The sequence below is a fragment of the Tachysurus fulvidraco genome, chromosome 4 (assembly GCF_022655615.1).
Source record: "Tachysurus fulvidraco isolate hzauxx_2018 chromosome 4, HZAU_PFXX_2.0, whole genome shotgun sequence".
In the NCBI taxonomy this organism is placed as follows: domain Eukaryota; kingdom Metazoa; phylum Chordata; class Actinopteri; order Siluriformes; family Bagridae; genus Tachysurus; species Tachysurus fulvidraco.
Genome location: NC_062521.1, coordinates 25,776,864 through 25,801,731, shown reverse-complemented (window position 1 = coordinate 25,801,731; position 24,868 = coordinate 25,776,864). Strand labels below are relative to the sequence as shown.

At 38.6% G+C, this 24,868-nt stretch overlaps 1 long non-coding RNA gene and 1 pseudogene across 1 annotated transcript; both read left to right on the top strand.

The window, feature by feature from the left end:
- Positions 1–281: 281 nt before the first annotated feature.
- LOC113656516 lies at positions 282–11,372 on the top strand (annotated as a pseudogene).
- Positions 11,373–18,296: 6,924 nt separating this feature from the next.
- LOC125140998 lies at positions 18,297–24,410 on the top strand. The gene is made up of 3 exons (XR_007140300.1): positions 18,297–18,858; positions 20,701–20,916; positions 23,867–24,410. It is a non-coding gene; the product is annotated as an uncharacterized LOC125140998 (long non-coding RNA).
- The last annotated feature ends 458 nt before the right edge of the window (positions 24,411–24,868 follow it).

Below are 24,868 nucleotides of genomic sequence, written 5' to 3'. Positions count from 1 at the left end.
TTGTGTTTTGTTTATTAAAACCTTAAACTGCATTTGGATCCTGACTCGCCTTTGTCCCACCGTGTCACACCGTGACAGTAGGTCATGTGACAAAGCATAGCCTATCAGCAAGGTCATAAAAGGGCATCTACATCACATTTTTCTTGTCTGAAGAAAGCACAAGTGAACTTCGCTAGTTTCCTTTCCAAGGGAACCAAGTTACATATGTAACCTGTGGTAGTTCCGTTTCGATTGAACTCAATCAATTGAACACCAATACCAAGGCCACCAAATGCTGGGAGATGACTGTCCTGGAGGTCATAAATGAGCACAAACAATTCAGCGCAGGAACAACGTTTTTAAGTGCTGAGAACCCGAACTGGGCACAGCAGGTGCAGTCCCTTCAGCTCTGCCGACTCATGGGACATAAGATAGAAGGCCTGCAGAAAGATTGGAAAGTAAAGACTGACTAGTAGTGGAGCCATTTTCAGTGTCAGAAACCTTTCAGATACTGACTACAGTGGCTCAAAGCTGGCTTAGATAAGCAGGGTCTGAAGGAAAACTTTAACTGCCTGGCACTTTACAGAAAGAAACAGACCAGTGAACAGGCACTCGACTGACAGCATTGGCTGCCACATAGGCCTTAATGTAGAGGGTAAAAGGCAATCATACAAGGCATGTACTGTGTGCAAAAAGTTGATAAATGTTGGGAGACCAGAGTCTAAGAGCTGGTTTCCCACAGGGGCCACACCAAGAGGTGCCAAATCTTAGGGTGGGGGTGAAGGATCACCCTCTGGAACAGAGAGCGGAGGTGCATCCTGATGGGAATCTTCCAAGGAGCACCAATCATGTACTCATTTCTCCCAGTGAGAGAAATCCGGTCTCTACCTAGGGCCAAATCTGATGCACCAACCTGAACACAGGGCACACACAGACAGCACTAATGATTGATGAAATTGAACACAAAAGGTTGGGAGAAAGTGTTAGAAACACAGTCCCCATCCTCAGGCAATCTGTGTGTCATGAGACAGGAGCCCTCCCAAGCAGGGCATCTTAATGCCAGGCTGAATTGTCAAATTGAATACATGGATGACATGGAGAGCAATGATGCCAAAGCATCCTCTATGCACTTTGTGAAAGTGAGCAATAAGACTAGGCCAAAAGAGACAACATGGCACCCAAAAGCAAACCTGAGGAGGCTCCTGTGCTCTGGCATTATGACTTTGTGAAGATATGCATCCTTCAGGATTATGAAACCAATCTGCAGACCTGATCCGTGTCCCAATAACCTTTAAAGTTAACATCTCAAACTTGTATGTTTCAGTGTAAAATTCAGAGCCCGCAGGTCCAAAATTAAGCATAGCCCCCATCCTTCTTGGGAACCATGAAATACCGACTGGAGGCTCAAACTGGGAGACAAATGACTGACCCCCAAAACACTGGAGGTGTAGGGTTAAGCAGCAGTGGAGATGGCCATAAATGGACATTCTTGGAAACCCTAGCCTTCAGGCATTCGGATTATTTTCCTGGCTATAAGCGCTGGCCAAGCACACAGATTTTACATGCGAGGCTTAGGCTACAACATTAGGCTTCTTTTTTTATATCCTTTAATTATCTTGCCTGTGCACTCTGCTTCATCACATGACCAACCCAAGCCAATAAATTGGCCTGATTCCATACAGAGATTTGGACACAATTTCCACAAACCCAGGTTTGTTTGCTGAGTGGTACAGTTATATCCATTGCTTCTCTTGTATTTTTTATCTTCCAGACTTATGGGATTTCAGACTTCAGTGCTGTCTTTTGTTGTGGACACCACTGGGAGCATGTCTGGTGAAATTGATGAGGTCAAAAGAGTTACTTTATCAATCATTGATAGTAAAGTGGGCACAGCATCTCAACCTTCAGAATACATCCTTGTGCCATTTAATGACCCTGGTAAGCTTTATTCCTGGAGTGCTGCTGGTTTATAATTTATGCATTCTAAACAGCATGCTACATTGCTACAATATATGTGACTACACATACTGTATACAAAGCTACCTTCAAAATAAATTTAATCAATACTTTCTGAACAGTTAGCACTGTAGTATATGTACGTATGTGTACAGGTGATGAAGCCATCCCTGATGGGCTGGTCGTACACTTCCTTGATTTTGAGGGGGACGAAGCAGGTTGGGGTGATAATTTTGGATAAGGTTTACAATGGATTTAGCATCTATAAAGGCTGACACAGTATGGACTTCATTAGCATAGTAATCTGCCTGGAAAGAGAGAAAGGATACAGTATGTGGCGGAGCTCACCTTAGGAGCCCGGGTGAGTTTCTCTGGGCAGTAGGCGCACCTGATGCCAACAGATTGAACAAACTTATCCCTAATGCAGGTAATGTTGTGGGAGTGGAGCTGGACACTCTGACTGTAGTGTCAGAAGGATGTTGTCTAGGCTACCAGCCAGCTCAGACAACAACTTTCACCGGCTTTATGATGTTTATTTTTTTGTGTATATTATATTTTTTTATATTAGTCTCTATTTTTGTATTCTTATTTTGGTGACTTTGAGCTGTGGTAATGAACCCAATGTCCCCCTGGGGATTTATAAATTCTGATTCTGACCACCCTGGCTGCAGCAGAAGCAGAGCTAGTGGCATAGTTGAGCCACCAGTAAGTGAAATGTGACACTAACACTTTGGCATAGATGTAACAACTGCACTGAGGCATCGCATCCCACAGGTGGGTACTGGAAAACCTTATACCCACTTCATTTGCATGAAGGTGTAAGAGGTGTGTACCTGTGGATCGGCATGGGGTAAGAATAATGCACACTTGGTTACATGGTAACCCTCTGCTTTGTGTGAGAAAAAGACTTTACATTGGTGCACAAATCCTTTGTAAACATCCAGTGAGCCCTCAAACATTACAGAGAGGGCCATCCAGGGAGTCCACATACTGAAGTGCACTTAGATAGGGTGGTTGTAGGAGATCTGCAGCACATTAAGTTGCTTTTGGTACTCTTCCAGCAACTCACCCTGATGAGAGACCATGACCTGTAGCTGGGTAACTTCCGCTGGATCGATAGCAGGTGGATCCATAGCAAAACAGGATCCTTTGCAGTATCCTGTAAAGATGCACCAGGCACAGAAGGTGTAGGATCTATGTGCAGTATTTAATGAATTGAAAAAAAATAACTGTTTCGACAAACAAACTACAAGTACATTTTCTTTATTCTTTCAGATTTTGGTCCACTTATAAGAACAACAGATCCTGATGTGTTTAAACAACGAATAAATGCACTTAAAGCTGATGGTGGAGGAGATTATCCTGAAATGTGTCTCTCAGGACTTAGGGTATGATACCCCATTAATTTGTTGGGTGTTCTTTCATATCATGTTTTTGAAATTCACTTTGTAATGTCATTAATAATTCCTTGGTTTCATTACATATTTTTCAGAATAGAAAAATGTATTTTTATTTTTAAAAAAATAAAATTATTATCATAATTGTGTTTTAAAAATTTTTTTAAATTGTTTTTAAAGGTTGAATTTTTGGTCAAACAAGAAAAGGTGTTACCTACTATTCCTACTAGTCAATCAGTCAGATGCTCGCTTATTCAGACAGTCACCATATCATTCAGTCATTTAATCCAGTGGTCCTGAACCTTTTTTTCGCCACGGACCGGTCAATGTTTGATCATTTTACCGCGGCCCGCTGGGAGTGGGTATGTTGGGGGTACAATTGAATTAAAATTAATAATTTTAATTCACTTGTATTTAAACATGCCTTTTTAACTCACTACAACGCTAAATGAATGAGAACCCTGAGCTTGTTTCTTTGTAACGAGACGGTTCCATCTGGGGTAATAGGAGACAATGACACCCGAAGTGTGTTGCTTATGTCCGGCTTATTCCGTTGTTTTGTTTTGGTTGCTGTCACTGCAGAAAACCCTGCTTCACACAGATAACATGTCGGAAATGGCAATAGGGATTTAAGTGCTGTGGTGACAATCTTAGGGTATTCCACCATGACTTTAATCCAGAACACCGGCAGAGTTTCTAACTTTCTAACGACATCTGTTTCATACTCATTTTTGCTAATTTGTGGGTTAGATTTGAGCAAACAGAATATACACGTACACCAAGCACTGTTAAACATGAGAAAGTACCGGTGAACAGAGAGAAGAGCGATACACACCTTCTCTCCACCAAAGCTACAATGCCTCTGCCGCTTGCAGCCGCTCAGCTCCAGACGTCACCTAAAACTGCCCCGATGTCACGATATTTTGCACATGCGCGGTATTGGTGCGGCTTTAGGTGACGTCTCTCAGCTCCCGGTTAACCTCTTGCCCATGGAAAGTCGCATAAACCCGAGAGAAATACACAACAGTAAATAAAATGGAAATAATTTAATGTTCCTTGGGCGGCCCGGTACCATTTGGTCCACGGACCAGTACCGGTCCGCGGCCCGGGGGTTGGGGACCGCTGATTTAATCAATCAGTCATTCAGTTAAAACCTGCCCCCTAAATAATTCCTGCTCAATTTAAATCTCAAATTAAATACAAGCATCTTTTTTTATTCCAGCTTGCCCTCACTGGATCTCCACAGGGGAGTGAGATTTTTGTTTTCACCGATGCTGATGCAAAAGATATAAATTTGAAAAGTACTGTGCAAGCACTAATTGAGACAACAAAATCTAAAGTGAATGCATGCAAATGTTCATATACACACAAGGCAATTACTGATACTGTTTTTAAGTTTTTTAAAATCTAAGTTAACTAACATATACAAACCAATTAGACATATAAATACATACTAGATAAAGTTGGCAAAAATTGATCAAATCTTTTTTTCCCCGTTCTGAAGGTAAACTTCATGTAAACTTCATGTCAAGGAGTGCCGCATCAAGAGGCAAGAGACCAACAGCAAGTCTCCACTCAGGTTTTATACCAATTTAACCAGGTCTACCATGACCTGTCTCAGGCCTCTGGGGGCCAGGCTATTGAGGTTACCAAAGGAACCTTGCCCCAGGCTACTCACATTATTGCAGTTACCTACAGATCTACACTGGTAAAATATATATATATATATATATATATATATATATATATATATATATATATATATATATATATATATATATATATATATATATAATGTTGTATATATATATAAACAAATATGGCTCAACCAGTTACATTTTAGTTGAACTGTAATGGTCACTAGGACACCAGTTGTACTAGCATCCCATTTATTGTATGTTATATTCCAAACTCAGAAAGTTCTGTTTACAGTTTAATTGTAAATAGGGCCTGGAATGTCTAAAGGATGGAACAGTTACATTGCTGCATTGTCAAAAAAGATTTCTGCTTTCAGTTATTGTAATATACATTTCTTTAGTTTAAGTGTCCCAAAACGGGAACAAATCAGCCATATTAATGATCAACCATTGATACTTTAGTAAATAAGACAAAACAGCTTAAATAGTACAGCATAACTACAGTATATAGTAGGTTAGTTATTCATTGTGTAAGCAATGATGGTCAAAATATTTAGATGTTTTGTCAATTTAAAAGTCAATCCTGGAAATGTTCTTTACATATAAATGTCAGTCGTATTCTACTTTTTCCATTACCACTGAAAGCTTACTGTATACTATAATGTCATTTTTCTTTAGCTAACTGAATGCTGTTGTGTATTAAATTTAACATTATGTAGATGCAGATTTCAAAAGTATATTTCACTGTACACCTCAAGAGATCACTCATACTGAAATTGTGAGTTAATAGAATCCATAATGTGGAGAACTACAACCATTTGATAAACACAAAAGTTCAGCAAACTAATCCAAAACGAGCAACAGAAAAGACAGGGGAAACATGGGCAAAGGAATCAAAATCCAATTAAGCTAACAGCATGGCAACAAAAACAGAAACGGGCAAATCCAACATACATGAAAATCCAAAAATACAGAAAGAACAGGTCATACACAAAGGCAGAAACACAGTAGAAAAATCAACAGCTCAGTATGGCAGCAAAAATGGTTTGGTAGCAGGGGAGCTGTGGGTGGCAATCTTATAGACACATGCTACACTGAACAAAATTATAAATTATAAATGCTTGGTTTTTTGCCCCCATTTTTCATGAGCTGAACTCAAAGATGTAAGATTTTTCTATGTACACAAAAGGTCTATTTTTCTTAAATATTGTTCATAACCCCATCTAAATCTGTGTTACTGAGCACTTCTCCATCCACCTCACAGGTGTGGCATATCAAAAGGCTACTATAAAGGCTACAGGTGTGGCATATCAAAAGGCTACTATAAAATTTGCAGTTTAACGTTTAGAGTCAATGAAAACTCTAAACTCTAAACTCTAAAACCTGTATCCTCAACCTCATGTTATATGTAAAACTGGGCAACACTAAATAATAGAAGTACTACAACCTATTTTGGTATTTGCCAAGTCCTGCAATGTATCATGTGAATAATGATTCACTTTTCTGCTTGTTCAGGTCACTCTACTCCACGCTGTAAGAAACCCGGCCAAAGCTGAAAACTTCTCAGCATTTGTGGATACCTCCATGCAAAACATGACAATTTATATCACAGGCAACTCTCCACTTTACACCATCACAAGTCCCTCAGGTGTGTAGAACGTTATATTAACTAATAATCCTATTCTGAGATAGCACTATACCTAAAAACAAATGAGAGGTAAATATTTTTTTTTTGATGAATATATTTTTAATGATGTTGTTATCTAACCCAGGAGTCTCGCAGAACAGTACTGAACTAAATGGCATGTTGGGGATAATTCAGAAAGTTGGCAACTTCTATACAGTGCAACCAAATATCTCAAACCAGACTGGACTGTGGCTCTTTAGTATTAACTCAACACAGCCATACACCATCAAAGTTGTTGGTAAGATAAGTTATTTTTCAGCTCTCTCCTGTTCAGCTTTGTATAAATAAATGATTAATATAAAAAGTATATTCATGTTTATGAAATTGTTCAGTGTGAATTTACTTTTTTTCTATCCAGGTCAAAGTGAAGTTGACTTCCTCTTTGATTTTGTAGAACTTTCCCAAGGTCTTCATCCAAGATATGCTGTATTAAACAGCCGGCCTGCCGCAAGTAAGTGGACAATCCTTCATAATGATAAACATAATCAAATGAAGTTGTGGTCAAATTCTTTCAGTATGTTCCTGCTATTATTTTTTTCTTCATTCAGATAACAATGTCACCCTGTTGGTGACCATGGTCAGTGAGGACAATGTAAGGCCTACAGGGGTGACTCTGGTCGAAGTCTCAAGTTCAAATTCTTTAGATGGGACATTAGAAGAGGTAGCTAGTGGGCAGTACTTGGTGACCTTCAACAGCATCCCAGCAGGAAAGTTCAATATTCATGTGGTTGGACTGATCAGCAACTCTAGATCTGCAGACAACACCTTTCAGCGACAGTCAGCAATCAAAGCATCAACTGTGACTATTACTGTAAGTTAAATAAAAAAGCATTTTCTTTAAACACTACTACTACTACTACTAATAATAATAATAATAATAATAATAATAATAATAATAATAATAATAATAATAAAGTCAGGGCACAGGATGTCTTTACAGGTAAAAAGTCAGACCCAAATGCTAGGATAACATAAAAGAGATTTATTAAGAAAATCACAAAACTGTGAACATATGGAAAACTTTACGGGGCTAGGAAACTGAAATAAGGAAACAGGAAACATGATGTCATGATTCAGCTCGGACTTTGCTTCACATTCTGTTTCCGTGGAGGACGTTGCCCCACTTCCTATTCGTGGGGGGTGTTGTAGGCCTGTATTTTTTGGATTTTCTGTTCTGTGGAGGATATATTTTTTTTTCTTCTTTCCCGCCCTCCCTCCCTTCCTGTTCCTGAGGGGTGGGACTAGCAGCGGTGCGTTGGGAGTTATGCACGGCCCTTCATCTCGGCTGTGGATGTCGCTCGGCCCTTCAGCTCGGCTGTGGATGTCGCTCGGCCCTTCAGCTCGGCTGTGGATGTCGCTCGGCCCTTCAGCTCGGCTGTGGATGTCGCTCGGCCCTTCAGCTCGGCTGTGCATGTCGCTCGGCCCTTCAGCTCGGCTATGGAAGTCGCGTGGCCCTTCTACTCGGAGTGGACGTCGCTCGGCCCTTCTGCTCGGCTGTGGACGTCATTCGGCCCCTCTGCTTGGCTGTGGACGTCGCTCGGCCCCCGCTGGCTGCGCCGCCGTGTGCCTTGCTCCCCCCACCTGCCTCGCCGTGTGCCTTGCTCCCCCCACCTGCCTCGCCGTGTGCCTTGCTTCCCCCACCTGCCTTCGCCGTGTGCCTTGCTCCCCCCACCTGCCTTAGCCGTGTGCCTTGCTCCCCCCACCTGCCTTCGCCATGTGCCTCGCCCCCCCTCCTGGACCTTGTCAGGATTTGGCGCTTCGGGAGCCGCGCCTTGGGGGGGGCTCTGTCATGATTCAGCTCGGACTTTGGCCATGTGCAGTTTTGTTTATGTTTCTCGTCACGTGTCTGCCCCACCTTTGTCTGCTCCTTCCTGTCACCACACCTGCTCCTCATTGTGTCATGATTGTCTTTTATATTTAATTGTGCCGCGTTGCCTTGTGCCGCGTTGCCTTGTGCAGCGCGGAATCTACTGTTGTCCTGTCTTGTCTTCAGTCTGTGTCATGTTTCGTGTTCCCTTTGTTATTAAACCCTGTTTTGTTTTGCTATCCTGCATCTGGGTCCGCTTCCTGCCACGCGTCATGACACATGACATACAAAAAAAAAAAAAAATACACAACAAAAACAAAAGAAATCATGAAAAACTTGAGACACAAGGAACAGGTTTGCAGAGGCATTGAAGGGAAGAATGTACACAAAAAAAAAAGCCTGCTCGAACGTCCCTTCTTTTGTTCATACAGGAAACTAAGCCATCCGTGACAAGAAGAAGAAATATTAATCAACATTTGCAAAAAAAAAACAACTTTGAGATAGATCAACACAGCAGTTTTCTCCAGTAAATAATCAAATTTAATCAAGTTTCAGAAATATTGTTTATACAAGCTTTTACATATCCTCATTTTCAGAAAAAACATATTTTGATTTATTTATTTATATGGTTAATTTATTTGCCTTTTTACTACTGGCTCTTACATCTTCTCTTTTAAGGAGGATAAGAAATGTATTTTTTTTGTTTGTTTTAACCCACAAATCAATACATTTACAGCATTTAGCAGACACTCTTATCCAGAGTGATTTATATGTTTATTTCAGTTTATACACCTGAGCAATTGAGGGTTAAGTGCCTTGTTCAGTGGCCCTGCTGTGGCAACTTGGTGGACTTGGGATTCGAACCAATGATCTTCCAAACACCTTAATCTTAAATCATATGAATTAAGTACAGAATATATATTGCATTGTTTCCTGTTCATATCATTTCCTGCTTATAAAAATTACTCACAAACAAAGTTTGAAATAGGATTTTTTCCCCTTTACTTTCTGTATTTACTTACATTTATTTTTTTTTCGACTTGCCCACAGACTCAACCTGTTGGAACAATGGAACCAGGAAAACAATATACTTTCCCATTTGCAGTTGCAAACAATGGTTCTGGAGGAAGTTTTAATATAATAGTCAGCAATGATCGCAATTTTGACACTCACTTTAACACATCCATAAAAATTGAGAGTGGGGTCAGTGCTAATGATACAGTAACTCTGACTGTTCCTGAAAACACTCCCTCTGGAACTGATGTCACTGTGACAATTGCAGCTGAAACAGCTGATGGAAGTGACTCCAACTATGCTGTGCTATGTATTGCTGTCATTGCTCCGGTAATTACTAATATTACAATTATATTCCTGGATGCTGTCAAAGGAATGATCAATGTCTAATAAACATTAATTTTTATGACTTTAAAATGTATGATATTGATACCATAAGCATATCTTCACATGCACACAGACACAGGTGTACTCCAACTACTGTATACTGTGATACGTATTGCTGTTGTTGCTTTGGTTATTATGTAAATTACATATCCCAAGACATTGTCAAAAGAAATTATGTGTCTAGATTATTTTGTTGAAAAGAATTATATTTTCAAATGATGGTTTTAATGCTGACAGGCCATTACATTATGCCTCAGCACCACTGGAATTCATTCAACAAATTAATTTTCAGAAACATTTTCATGTTTTTCTGGTGATCTGGGAAAAGCTGCATAATTGCCAAAAATAAAAAGAATAATAAAATCTGGTTTGTACAAATTTTTTTTTCTGCCTTAGATTTCAAAGTATATCTGCTTAAAGCTGTCTAAACCTTGCTACATGCCATAGCAGAACATATACGATCCCAGTCAATACTTTCTGTAATACTGGAAACTGTAATATTGGAAACTGATGCACAGTTGCAAGAAAAACTTTTCGCTATTTTACTTGTGGTTGGGATACATTCCATGGAGAATATTATTTGAAGGAAAGTCTGTAGTCTGAGCATTACAAAATGTCTAAAAGTCTGAACTGAAACTAATACTGAAATGTTGTGTCTTTATTAAAGATAAAAGATTTTATGCCTCCTGTGTGTGAGGCTGTTAGTGCATATGCTAACTGCTCAGGCAACTGCAGCCTCTCCTCATGGTACCTCACTGCCAATGTGACTGATGGAAATGGATCAAGTGTTCCAACTGTGAGAATCCTTCTGGGAAATGGCAACCTCACCACCACTACTGTGCTCAGTGACACAGGCGTGAATGTCACTATGGTCATATACAATGCCTCTTGTTGTTCCCTAGATCTGGAACTGGTTGCTGTGGATGAAGCTGGAAATGTTGCCACATGCTTTAAATCTGTAAGAGCTACTGAACCAATCACCAGCACTGCACCCCTTGCAACCAACACCACCAACATCACTACAAATACTGCTACAGCATCCACAGCTCGTCCCAGCAACCAAACCAGCACTAATAGTGCTGAATGTTTGTTTTTGCCAGTCTTCCTTTGGATAAATGTAGGAGCATCTGTTTACCAGTTCATTCAGCTCTAAGAAATCAAAGAAATTCAGATAAAAGATCCAAATAATTTTCAGTTATACCTGTTTGGAAATGATTTACTTTTTTCTTTTTTGCTTTATTCACTCAATTTATTTATTTAGCTCATTGCTATTGCATGTATACAGGGTTATTTTGTATAATATAATTCTGATATACTGTAGCTTGATTCTTTCTTGCTTGCATTTGAATAATTCTATTATTATTGCTTAATTTTATGTGCATTTATTTTTAAATAACCTGAATTACATTCTATAACTGTATGTACAGGTAAATAATGAGGAAGTTTTATTTAACTGGTATAAGGTGATTTGATGTATTGCATAGAATATTTATTATTTTTATTTACTACAGCCTATGTTTTTACAGTACTGTCAATATTTTCTTTGTCTTGTATTTTTTTTCTTTATTTGATTTGCTATAAGCTAAATCAAAATGACTCTGAATGCAGTTTTGTTCATTTGTAATAATAAAACTTAAATCCTTTTATATCATTTTAAATTCATTTTACCTATGTAAAGAAAGATGTAGACAGGTCCAGCTTTAAGAAGTAGCCTTTATTATTGCCACACATACATTACAGCATATAAAATACTTTGTTGGTCTCAGAGCTCAGGGGCAGATATGATACAGATATAAAGGTTGTAGGGTCCTTGCTAAAAGACTTAACAAAGGCAGTTTGGTGGTGCTATAGCTTGAACCCCAACCTTCCATTCAATCTCTTATTTTCCATAGAGATACTGCTATGGAATTTTTTTTGTAATTTTTGTATTAAAACTTAGAAGTAATAGTTTTATTCTGTAAACTACTGACAACATTTCTTTTAAATTCCAAACAAACATATTGTCATTGTTCCCTTCTGAGGGAACTCGACACAGCTTCAAGGCTGTTGTTTTGGGAACGTCAATACCCGCGCCATTACACACCGGTGGATGACTATGATATCAATTGCCCTGTATGGTCTGGGACCTTGGAGTTGGGTTTAGGTGCAGGTTATAGAACCTGATAAATGTGTGTGAAGAGGACCAGCCTTCTGTAGCTCAAATTTCTTCGAGAGGAACACCCCTGCTCAGGGCACTGGACTAGGTGATAACCCTAGTGAAGCACTGAGGTCTAGAGGTGAAGAAACACTGTGCACCTCATTGTATGCAGTGTGCTGCTTGGAGACCAGATTACCCCTGTTCTGGCTTCTAAAGCAGACAAACAGGTTGGAAAACTTATGCCATGGACAAGGCCATTCACGTTCTCAAGGCAATTACTAGGCATAGCAGATGCAGCCTCCCTTGTTCCTCTAACTCAAATTTGAAGAGAGACTGGTTATTAATACATAAATAATATCACAAGGGTAGCCTTCTTTCAGCTCAGAAATATTGCTAAAATAAGAAATATGATGTCACTACATGATGCAAAAACATGTTACATATAGTTTATACATTTGTTTCCTCTAGGTTGAATTATTGTAATGCTTTACTGTCCGGATGTCCAAGTAGTAGGACAAACAAGCTCCAGTTAGTCCAGAATGCAGCAGCTAGAGTCCTAACTAGAACCAGAGGATATGAACACATCACCCCTGTCTTATCCTCACTGCATTGGCTCCCAGTCAAATTTCTCATTGATTATAAAATACTATTACTAACCTCTTAGGTACAAATACTTCACAATACATCATTCAGCCAAGAGAATAATGTATTGCTAATAACTGAGTTGAAGATTATACCGAATGATTTAACCTGGTTTAACTGGAAGTGGGTGTTGGTCTACAGGTATGTCTCTGCCGGGGTGTTTACCTGTAAATATTGTTCCATCCTTACGGATGCACTTTCAGTTTTTGTTTATGTGTGCTATTGTATGTTATGTATTTGAAAAGAAGTGATTTTTACATTTTACATTACATTTTGGTGTATGAATATAGAAATGTATGAAAAGGCTGCATTCCAGGAATCAAACTTACCAGGGTCATTAAATGGAACCAGGATGTATTGTGAACTTTGATCTGCAGTGTTATTTGTTACTGTACTTTTCCTGACCTCATCAATGTCATCAGACAAGTTGCTAGTGGTGTTGATAACAAAAGCACTGAAGTCTGGCTGAGACATGACATTCTGAGTGATAAGAACAAGAAAAGTGACGCACATAACTGTCACTAAGAGCAGATAAACCTGGAAGCAGGGGCAATTACCACAGCGTCAGTTTAAAACGTATGTGATACATCTTGACATCTTTAAAATATTCCTGTGAAATATTTAAAGTATTTTTGTGAATAAGAAATGGGCAATGGTAAAATTGGAAAACAACCCAAGGAGGAGAATGGACATGGCACGCTACTTAAAAATACGGGTACATTACAGCTTATATGTAACTGTGCAATTATTTATATTTTATACCATTACTTAAATTATATTTTATACATTGAAACACACTCTCTGATACCTAAGAAACTCAGTATCCCCAACTGCTTCTCTAATATCCTGCAGTGGTTCTTTAGTAGCATCTTTAGATATTACAGCCATGCGATGTAACATTGTAACATTTATTAAAAAATATATCTCAGTATATCTTCATCTCAATTATGATCAATACCTTTTCTTAATTACAATATTTATAATATTTTAATTACAAGTGTAATATAATTACAATATTTATAATATTTTAATTACAAGTGTAATATAATTACAACTCTTACCAAATCCTTGTCCGTGAATGTTGGACAATTATCCAATTGTAAGCAATCTTTATGTCTTCACAAAACATTCTTCTTGCTAAATGACTTCAATAATTCTCCTGTGATCAAAACTATAGTCTATAATATTGGCAATGTTCAAATGTTCAAAATCCCCAAAACTATGTTCCAAAATCTAGTGAAAAACAACTTAAATATACTTTACATCAATTTTAATGTAAAATTGATGATGGGCATCATACATACACTAATGCATATATTACCATACCATATGTTAGCTTTAGGAGTGTTTTTTGTGCACTCATTTGACATTCATAACTATTAGATAAGACAAAAGCAAAAAATTTTTTTTACTACTACAGAACATAGATCCATAAAGTCATCTAGATACTAAAGCTATAAAGCATGATTTATGATTATAATGCTTTTTAAGGCTTCTTAATATGTTGTAATTAAGAAATGGTATAAGAGATAAAGATATTCTGAGATATATTTTTAATAAATTTTAAGATGTTACATTATATGGCTGATATATCTAATCTTTCAAATTTAGGCTTAATTTAGTTTGGAACAATTGTGTTGTTATTCTGAAATAGTTAATGTAGGATATTTCAGGAGAATGGTGGCATAAAAAATAATGATACTCTGATTACCAGCCCTGGTCATATACATAAAACAGCAGCATCAGTAGCTGCTACCAAAGAACTACTACAGGATATTAGAGCAGCAGTTGGAGATACTGAGTGCCAGCGAAAGTGTTTTATGTATTAAATATGATATATGTAATTAAGTTATGATATAAATAATTGCACATACTGTACATATACCAACTGCTATGTACCAGTGCCATGTCCATTCACCTCCATGGGTTGTTTTATTTTACATTACATATTTGTTATTCACAAAAATACTTCATTTTATTTATTTCACAAATATTTCAGAGGAATATGTTAAAGATGTCAAGATGTATCACACACGTTTTAAACTGAGAGTCATTTAATTTGTTTCCAGGTTTATCTGCTCAGTAATGACAGCTTTGTGCCTCACTGTTCTTCTTCTTATCTCTCAGAATGTTGGGTCTCAGCCAGACTTCAGTGCTTTGTTTTGTTATCAACACCACTAGCAGCATGTCTAATGACATTGATTAAATCAGGAGAATTACTACATACATCATTGACAGTGACAAATTAAACTATTTTAAAATTGGTCTATTTATTTTCTATGAAATAAACAAGGTGTATCCGTCATTTTCCTGCCAAAGAATGCTCACTCACTCAGTTTGTCAATAAGTCAACCAGTTATTGTCAACTAGTTATTGAGACAGTCAGATTCTCAGTCAGCCTGTTAGCCAGTCACTCAGTCAGTTTGTAAGTCAGCCACTCACTCAGTTAGAGATGTCACGCTTGCCTGTCTTAAAAACTTGAGAGCCCTGCAGAAGTGTGCACTGACAAATTTAAAAGTCACTCAGTCACACAGTCAGCCAGGTAGTCAATTAGTCTTTTAGTCAGTCAGTTACTCACAGTCAGTCATTTAGTCTTTTGGTCAGTCAGTCAGTTGATCAGTTGGATATTTAGTCCTCTAGGCTCAAAGTTACACTCAAAGTTAATCAAAGTCAGGCTCTTAAATCAGTCAGTTGGTCAGTATACCAGTCACTCAGGTAGTCAGACAAGGTAATCAATCAGTCAGTTAGTCAGTTACTCAGTTTTCAGTCAGTCATTCCATAACTCAGTTCATCAGTCAATCAGACAATCAGTCAGTCGTTCATCTATCATTTAGTCAGTAACTCATTTACTTAGACATCTGGTTAGTCTGTCAGTCATTTACTTAGTCATTTAATCATTGTTTTCAGTCCCTCAATCATTCAAATCAGTCACACAATTACATATTCAGTCAGACAGTAAGTCAGTCATTCCATCAGTTACTCAGTCAATTGTTCGGTCAAAATTCCTGTTTCAAGTTGGCTTTCTAACTAATTCCTTTTTAGTAACATGAAAATAGAAAGTAACACTAATTTCATACTTTTTGTTTCAGCTCGCCCTCACTGGATCTCCACCACAGACACAGATTTTTAATTTCTCTGATGCATTTACATTTACATTTACATTTACAGCATTTGGCAGACGCCCTTATCCAGAGCGACGTACATAAGTGCTTAAATCTCTAACACTGAATACATTAATGCTGGTTCACTAGGTTACATACTTAAGATACCATGAGTTTAAAACATTTGTTCAAAGTTACAATGAAAAAGTGTCAAAGGTGTTTTTTTTTTTGTTTTTTTTTTTTAAATGCAAAAGATAAGGAAAGAAGTGCTAGTTGAAGTGCTTCCTGAATAAATAGGTCTTCAACCGCCGCTTGAAAATAGCCAGTGACTCGGCTGTCCGGACCTCTATGGGAAGTTCATTCCACCACCTTGGTGCCAGTACAGAGAAGAGTCTTGTAGTATACTTGCCTCTTACCCTGAGAGATGGTGGAACCAGTCGAGCAGTGCTGGTAGATCGGAGGTTGCGGGGTGCAGTGCGAGGAATGATGAGGGCTTTGAGGTAAGAGGGGGCTGGTCCATTTTTGGCTTTGTAGGCCAGCATCAGTGTTTTGAACCGGATGCGTGCAGCTACCGGAAGCCAGTGGAGGGATCGCAGTAGCGGGGTGGTATGCGAGAACTTTGGCAGGTTGAAAACAAGCCGGGCAGCTGCATTTTGGATCATTTGCAGAGGACGGATTGCGTTCATAGGTAGACCTGCCAGCAGTGCATTGCAGTAATCCAGTCTAGAAATGACAAGAGACTGAACAAGTACCTGGGCAGTCTGTGTGGACAAAAATGGCCGAATCCTTCTAATGTTGTAGAGAAGAAACCGACATGAGCGAGTCACATTTGCAACATGAGAGGAAAAGGACAGTTGATTGTCCATGGTTACCCCAAGGTTGCGAGCTGTGGCTGAAGGGGAGATCAGATCGTTGTGCAAGGATATAGCAAGATCGTGACCTGGGGATGAATCACCTGGGATGAACAGCAGTTCAGTTTTGCTAGGATTGAGCTTTAACTGATGAGCAGTCATCCATGATGAAATTTCTGCCAGACATGCTGAGATCCGGTCAGAAGCTGTGGCATCTGAGGGTGGGAAAGAGAAGATAAGTTGTGTATCATCAGCATAGCAGTGGTAAGAGAACCCATGTGATGAAATAACTTCACCAAGAGAGTGAGTATACAAGGAGAAAAGAAGAGGACCAAGTACTGAGCCCTGTGGGACGCCAGTGGAGAGTCTGCGTGGAGCAGATGTCACTCCCCTCCATGTTACTTGATATGAGCGTCCTTCCAGGTAGGAGGCAAACCATTCCCAAGCTGATCCGCAAATCCCAAGACTCTTGAGGGAGGATAAGAGAGTCTTGTGGTTGACCGTATCAAACGCTGCTGAAAGGTCAAGGAGGATAAGGACGGATGATAGTTTGGCTGATCTAGCAGTATGTAGCTTCTCAGAGACATCCAAAAGGGCTGTCTCTGTAGAGTGAGCTGCTTTAAAGCCAGACTGTTTGGGATCTTGGAGGTTGTTCTGTGAGAGATAGACAGACAGTTGATTATAGACAATGCGTTCAAGAATTGCTGATGCTGATGTAAAAGATAATGTGTCGAAAAACAAACAAACACTATGCAAGCACTGATTAAGGGAATAAAGTCTGTAGTGAGTACATTCAAACAAAAGAGATAATAATACAAAAAAAATAGGCGAATGCTGATAAAAACCTCTATTCATTGCCAATCTGTGGGTTACTTTCATGCTAACTAATACCATTAGTTCTTTGAGCCTTGTTTGAAAAGACAGGATGAAATAGAACCGGTGAAAACCAGGGACACCCTGCTGTGGATTCAGCTTGGTAAATATGTGAAGTTCTTGTCGTCTTTAATAATGAGGAATGGATGCTTCGCCCCCTCCAGTCTCCACTCCTCCGAAGCCAATTTAATGACAATATGAATATATGCATAGGGTGTTGCACCTTTGGGATAGCACAGAATGGGCCTTTGGTAGTCTGGCCTTGTGTCTGGAAAAGACCAATATCCCAGTAAATGCATGGGTTCTAGATGGGTCTCTAGTGGTTCAATGCAAACCAGCTTGAATAATATTGAATAGGGGATTGAATTGAAAATAACATAGTTTTATGCATTAGTATTCACCCCCATTGCTGTGAAAGCTCTAAATTAGTTCCTTTTGAATATACACACAGGAAGTTTAAGAGCTTGTGGTTACACCACATGTAAAATACTCCTATTGTGAGTATAGTGTAATCAAAGGAAATGAAAGAGCAATACAAAGAACAAGAACAAGCTTGTGCAATGAACCCATTATTGTGTAAAATCTATTTAGAACACACATTTGCTTTTGCTTGAAATTCTTGCAATTAATGTCAAATAAATAAATAATACACAAATAGGCATTAATTCATTACATATGCACAAGACATAAATATGCATTACAATTAAAACTACGTAAAAAATGGTAATTTAAAGGGAATACTTAAATTGTAAGGGAATTTTCTCTTTAAATGCAGATCCAGATAGAGCTATGAATTAGCAGAGAATTAGGAATTGTGTGGGAAAAGCAACAGATTTGTATTGTCTTTATTTTTTTTAAATTGTTTTGGATATAAGAATAAATATATTTTTTTTAATTAGTTTATATTTCTTGTGTATTTGGGTCATAAAAACAAGAATGTATGTATTAATGTTAATTATTGAGTTATATTATATCAAAGTCAAAGACTAATCTTTTTATTTGTTTGTTTGTTTGTCGGTTTTCTTTGTTTGTTCGTTTTTAAAAATGAGTCTACATGAGTAACATAGCAGTTATGTTAAGGTTCATAACAATTATGAAACCTATTGGTTGGTGTTATGACCTTCAGTCATTTGTTTTATTTCTGTGCTGCCCTCTTGTGTCTTCTCTTTGTACTTGACATTTGTTTTCAAGAAGGCGGTTCCTGGAGTTAATATGATGACGGCTCAGATTTTTTTCCCATTTTTTTTTTTTTTTTGGAGTCCTTTTTCGTGCCATCGTGACTACTTTGTTTGCGTTGAGCTTTCACATCAGCTTGCTCATTCGTATAGTATATCCTCTAAGTGTTAATCCATTTCGTTTATTGCTGATTGTCATATCAGAGAGAATGATTGTAAGTTTGTGTTCAGAGCCTGTGAGTTTTGTTTTTTGTTTATTATTTCAATTGATATATTTATTTGTGCTTGGCCCATGTCTGATATTGACTCTGATTTTGACTTGTTAGTCAGATAATTTTATAATACACTTTTATTCCACACATACCAACATATTCCGACAAGGTATGTAGGGGGATCGACGCCATTTATTTTGAATATCTTTATTATATTGTTGTTGTTTGGAGAGGGAGTTAGGTAAGTAATGATTTGTATTTTATTTTCTTTCATTTTGGTCTAAGCCTAAATCCTTGTCTACTGGTAAATAAAAAATTGTTAATTGTAATCTCTCTGAATCAAGACCCTCATTCATCCATTCTGTTGACTGATTCCTAGACGGTCGTAACAGTTGGTAAATACTGATCAAATAATGTGAATTCCTTGTGACATCATGCAGGTCATTTGTAGGATGGAGCAATCCAATCCAGGACATTGTGTAAATCAGACAATGAACTCAACTTCTGTCTATTCTTACCCCCAAAATCCAAACCCATCAAACAATACCATCAACTTACATGTCATATAACATTAATGTCTTAATATTTTAGCTTTGGATAATTGTTTGTAAATGAAAAGGACTTGGACTTGTATTTAATTGGTTATTTTATTTAATATAGTTTTTTGATTGGTATTATTTGCTAATTCTTTTGTTAACATTGGTTTATTTTGTTTAATTCGTAACTTTCTTTGGCATAATAAGTTTCCTGTTTGCTCCATCACGCATGGCTGCAGCGGTGTGATCAGCCAGTAGAGGGCGCAGGAGCACAAAGGACAGTGCCAGCAAAAGTGCACGGTGGGGAGGTGGAGAAATAATGGGGAAAATGGTGAAAATAATTACAGGGAAATAATGACAAGGGTCATAAACAAATATTTGCAAATAAATTTATTTAAAAACATAATATGCATTCTTTCATAAATTTTACATCAATTTTTAAACAAATTATATAGCTTTTATGCTGAAAGGGTACGATTTTTGGCCTGTCCCTAATATTACTGTTCATTTACCAAGCTTTTTAAATTAAAGGCAAAATAATACAAAAATCACATTTTTATATTTTTCTGAGTATAGTCTTATTGATAAGTAATGTTTTTGGCATAAGTATACAGTTTTTTTTTTCTAAAATATAAATACAATGTCAGCTATATTACTATCAAAACCTTTGTAAAATAAGTGTACATTATACTTTCAGGAACTTACATCATCTCTCATCCAGGATTCCAATAATCTGTTATATATTTCTGTTGATAATTTATGAGGTGATCCAATGCTATTACCATTTAAAAGTTAAAAAAAAAGTAATATAATTTCATAGTGTATAAAGTGTGCTTTTGTGACCTTGACATATGAGCTAGAATGTAGCATATTAGATTGAAATTGTTAAACTTGTTACTGTCAGCACTTTAGGGGTTGGACAAATAGGTTACAGGGATGACATGGTTTGGGTGTTACCTTAGCCACACTGTTGTTTATCTGTGTTGTGATGGAGATCTTTACTCAGAAGTTCTGCCCTTCTGTGTGCAAGACTAGAAGTTGGTTTTGACTAGAAATTTTTATTACCAAAGGTTGTATAAAATATTGTAGACCATGGTAAGGGTAAGATTATCCTGATCAGGAGATGTTCAGGCATTGTCCATCTTGCCAATGGTAGATAATGTTTTCCTTTCTTCAGGTTCTGTGTTTAAGTCATGTTTATAAAAACTCAGAGTAACAAATTATTGGGCCCCGACCTCACTCATGCTACACAAGTGATACACAATATAAATAAATCATGAATCTTTTGACTCTTGCCCATGTCTACCAGTGTGATACTTTTCTCAAAAAATTCCACAAGAAGTAGGCGTAGTCGACAAGTTTCCACAGGATTGGATATGGGAACACCCGAGGAGGCCAACTGCAGGCGCCTTGGAGACTGTTAAGTTCACCTCGATCGCATGATTGGCTCCGAGCCTGAGAGGACGCGGGAATTCGCCATGAGCCACTTCAATGCCGGAATCATGAGCAATTGGAGGCATCAAAGGTGAGGTCATGTTATTCGTAATAAGTTATTTGTTTTGTACAGATCGAGACTAAGACAAAACAGGCTTTCTGACATAAAGACTGTAAACATTAAACTAAGATAATCATGGGCAACAGAAAATCTAAAAGCAAATTCAGTAAAAACACAGTGTCACTGGACCTAATTTGAATTTTATTAGAAATAATTATGGCCCTGATTCTGTATCACAACTAATGTGGTGAGTGATGGAGTGTGTTTTCCCTTTCCTGAAAAGTTTGCCGTAAAGTTAGAGATTCGGCAAAGAGTTTCGCCCCACCTCACTGAACTGGATGAAAATGTGTAAATGGCACTCAAAACATGACAGTGGAAAAAAGGCCCCTTACTGTAATCTCCTAACTCATCTGCAAGATGTACTGACTGCAAAAATAAATATGATTAAAATCGTGTTGATTTACAAATTCTGAATAAGCATAATTAGCACCCCAAACAGATTAAAATTAGGTACAAGTCAAACAGTTGAATTGCAGGGCATTAAGTGGCATTAAGTACCTTCTGTAGGTGTATTAGTGGAAACTCAGCACCTCTTGTGAATTCAGTGAATCAAGCTCTCATAGATAAGGCCAGCACTGTCTAGTCACTGGGTAGATTTAGGAAAGTGGACCAGGTCAGAACCCATGGTGAATAAACTAAAGCCTATTATAATGTCTTTGTGCTGGATAGCCTTGGCTGACAGAACATTTCAAATAACACCACAAGCAAGATGTGCTAAAAGCAATGTGGCAATTACAGTCACTCATATCGGTCTTTTCTCACACACTCCTGCCACACATTGTATTTCTCACACAGAAAAACATTTATCATAAACTATTTATCATATATTTAATATGCCGCAGAGCCCAAAATGTATCTGTCCGCACAGAAATCAAGCTCATCTCCTCTGGAGTTCTTAGTCGAGCCTGACACTTAACAGCCAATCAAAAAAAGAGGCTACACAATAGCCAATCAGAAAATAGCACTATTGTATCTGGGTAAGATTTAACACAACCAGTGGTTCTCAATTTGGGGCCCTGAGATGGTGCCATGGGGCTCCGGTTCACTGAAAACATCTGCTCAGAACAAGTGTTCTCTGCCAGTGGTTCTCAAACTTGGTGTTTTTGGCATGCGTTCCTATTGTAGGACCTTTTATACTTAATTATGCAATCTTCAAAGCTCCCTTGAGTGCAATGGCTCATGGGAAGGATCTACAAGCACCCAGTGCACTTAATAGTTACCTTAATACTTAACATTTGAAACTAGCCTTACAATCCACACCCAGATTAGATATACCAGGTTCAAGCTAAATTATTCATACAGATAGTAGATGAAAAAAGTTATATATTGTCTTACAACATAAAGAATTAATTATAAAACAGTATGTTACAATTATTAAAGATGTAAAATAATTACACTTGAGCCATATGTTAAAGGGTTAAGTAGTTTATTCAAATCAAAAACTTAGAAAAAGTTATTATTTAATAAACAGTCATATAGCCGGACTCAGCGCTATAAGGGCCTGAGGACCTGACGGAGAGGCTGGTGAAGTGGGAGAGATGGGACGCATGAAGGAATGGGTAGATGCTGAAGAGGCAGAAGATTGGCCAGCCACGACTGAGGTGCCCTTGAGAAGGCACTGAACCGCCCAACTGATCCCTGGGTGCCGCAGCATAAATGGCTGGCGACTGCTCTACTGTAGGTGTGTGTTCACGGTGTGTGTGTGTGTGTGTTCACTGCTGTGTGTGCACTTTGGATGGGTTAAATGCAGAGAACGAATTCTGAGTATGGGTCACCGTAAGTAGGCATATGTCACGTCACGTCACTTTCACTTTCAGAGGGGTTTGGGTGGATTCTTTGGAAGTAAAGGTTTTCCTAACGATGTGTGAAGGTATGAAAATACACTCAGGCACTTCAGTGTCACTGAGATGTTCATAAAACTTGCCAAGCTGCCAGTAATAATCAATAGAAATCCATCTGGCTGCTTGAAAGTATCCAGCTAAATCCTTTGGAAAGCCTGGCTGAGATTGAGGCTGTGGATCTAAGAGGAAGTGGAGAAATGAGTAACTTTTAGTGAGAATAATGGAACTAATGCTTAAAAAATGCACAAGCAAACAGTGTGAGGAATAACAGGCTGAGATCTTGATAAAACAATGAACTTAGCAACCTAACAAATAAGCATAAGCAAAACTAGCAATAGCATGACATAAATCAAAACAGTAAGGGAATTTTGAGAAACTATGTAAATTAATATGAGGGGCTTCTGGTACAACTCTGAGAAATAACTGCCTGAAATTTTCCTTGAGCTCAATAGATTTGTTAGCTGATTGACTGCAATAAAGATGTTTGCGCCTTCTCATCGATGAAGACAAAAGACCCTGGTTCACCCTGTGATGTGTCCACTTGGAGGAGGACTCTCAACATGGGAGTGTCTTCCATTCCCTCTTTTGTGATGATTTTAATGACTAGTCAAGGCACAAAAGTGTGTTCATTACTAGAGAGTGTAGATCCACTGCAGACATCTGAAGCTTCAAACTTTAAGTTATGATTTACACTACACTGTCATAGGGATGTAATTGTGGGGCAAGTCGTGACCTAATGGTTAGAGAGTCAGACTTGTAACCCTAAGGTTGTGGGTTCGAGTCTCGGGCCGGCCACGACTGAGGTGCCCTTGAGCAAGGCACCGAACCCCCAACTGCTCCCCGGGCGCCACAGCATAAATGGTTGCCCACTGCTCCGGGTGTGTGTTCACGGTGTGTGTGTGTGTTCACTGCTGTGTGTGTGCACTTTGGATGGGTTAAATGCAGAGAACAAATTCTGAGTATGGTTCATCGTACTTAGCCGTATGTCACGTCACTTTTTTTTTTAATTAAGGTTTGCTGAAAGAAAGAAATATTGAGATGGCAGATTATTTCTACTCTTTTATTATTTTCCCTATAAGGGCCTGAGGACCTGACTGAGAGGCTGGTGAAGTGGGAGAGATGGGACGCATGAAGGAATGGGTAGATGCTGAAGAGGCAGGAGATTGAGCTCAGGGCAGCAAGGGCCAACATGAAGGCAACCATCAGTTTGGGTAAACTGCTCATTTGTATCACACAGGGAAGTCTTGGCCTAATGGTTAGAGAGTTTGCAAAATCTGTTAAATCAGTAAATGTGTGCACATCCCACCTTCCGGCAGGTGCAGGACAAAAGAAACTGTTAAAGTAAAAAATTTTGGTAATGTCCGCAACACTTTTAACCTCCCATCTTTATTAATTGATTAAAAAAAAGAGAGTTTGCATCCTAACCCTAAGGTTGTGGTCGAGTCTTATGCCGGCCACGACTGAGGTGCCCTTGAGCAAGCCACCGAACCCCCCAACTGATCCCTGGGTGTTGCAGCATATGACTGCCCACTGCTCTGGGTGTGTGTTCATGGTGTGTGTGTGTGTGTGTGTGTGTGTGTGTGTGTGTGTGTGTGTGTGTGTGTGTGTGTGTGTGTGTGTGTGTGTGTTCACAGTGTGTGTAAACTTTGGATAAATGCAGAGAACGAATTCTGAGTATGGGTCACTGTACGTAGCCATACTGTATGTCACGTCACTTTCACTTTCAGAGGGGTTTGGGTGGATTCTTTGGAAGTAAAGGGTTTTCTCGATGTGTGAAGGCATGACAAGACACTCAGGCACTTTAGTGTCACTGAGATGTTCATAAAACTTGGCAAACTGCCAGCAACGGTATGATAATAGAAATCCATCTGGCTGCTTGGAATAGCTGGAACGAGCAGGATGCATCCTTTGGAAAGCCCCGCTGAGGTTGAGGCTGTTGATCTAAGGAAGTGGAGAAATGAGTAACTTTTAGTGGGAATAATGGAACTAATGCTTAAAAAATGCACAAGCAAACACAGTGTGAGAAATAACAGGCTGAGATCATGAAAAAACAATGAACTTACTGTAGCAAGCTAGCAAAT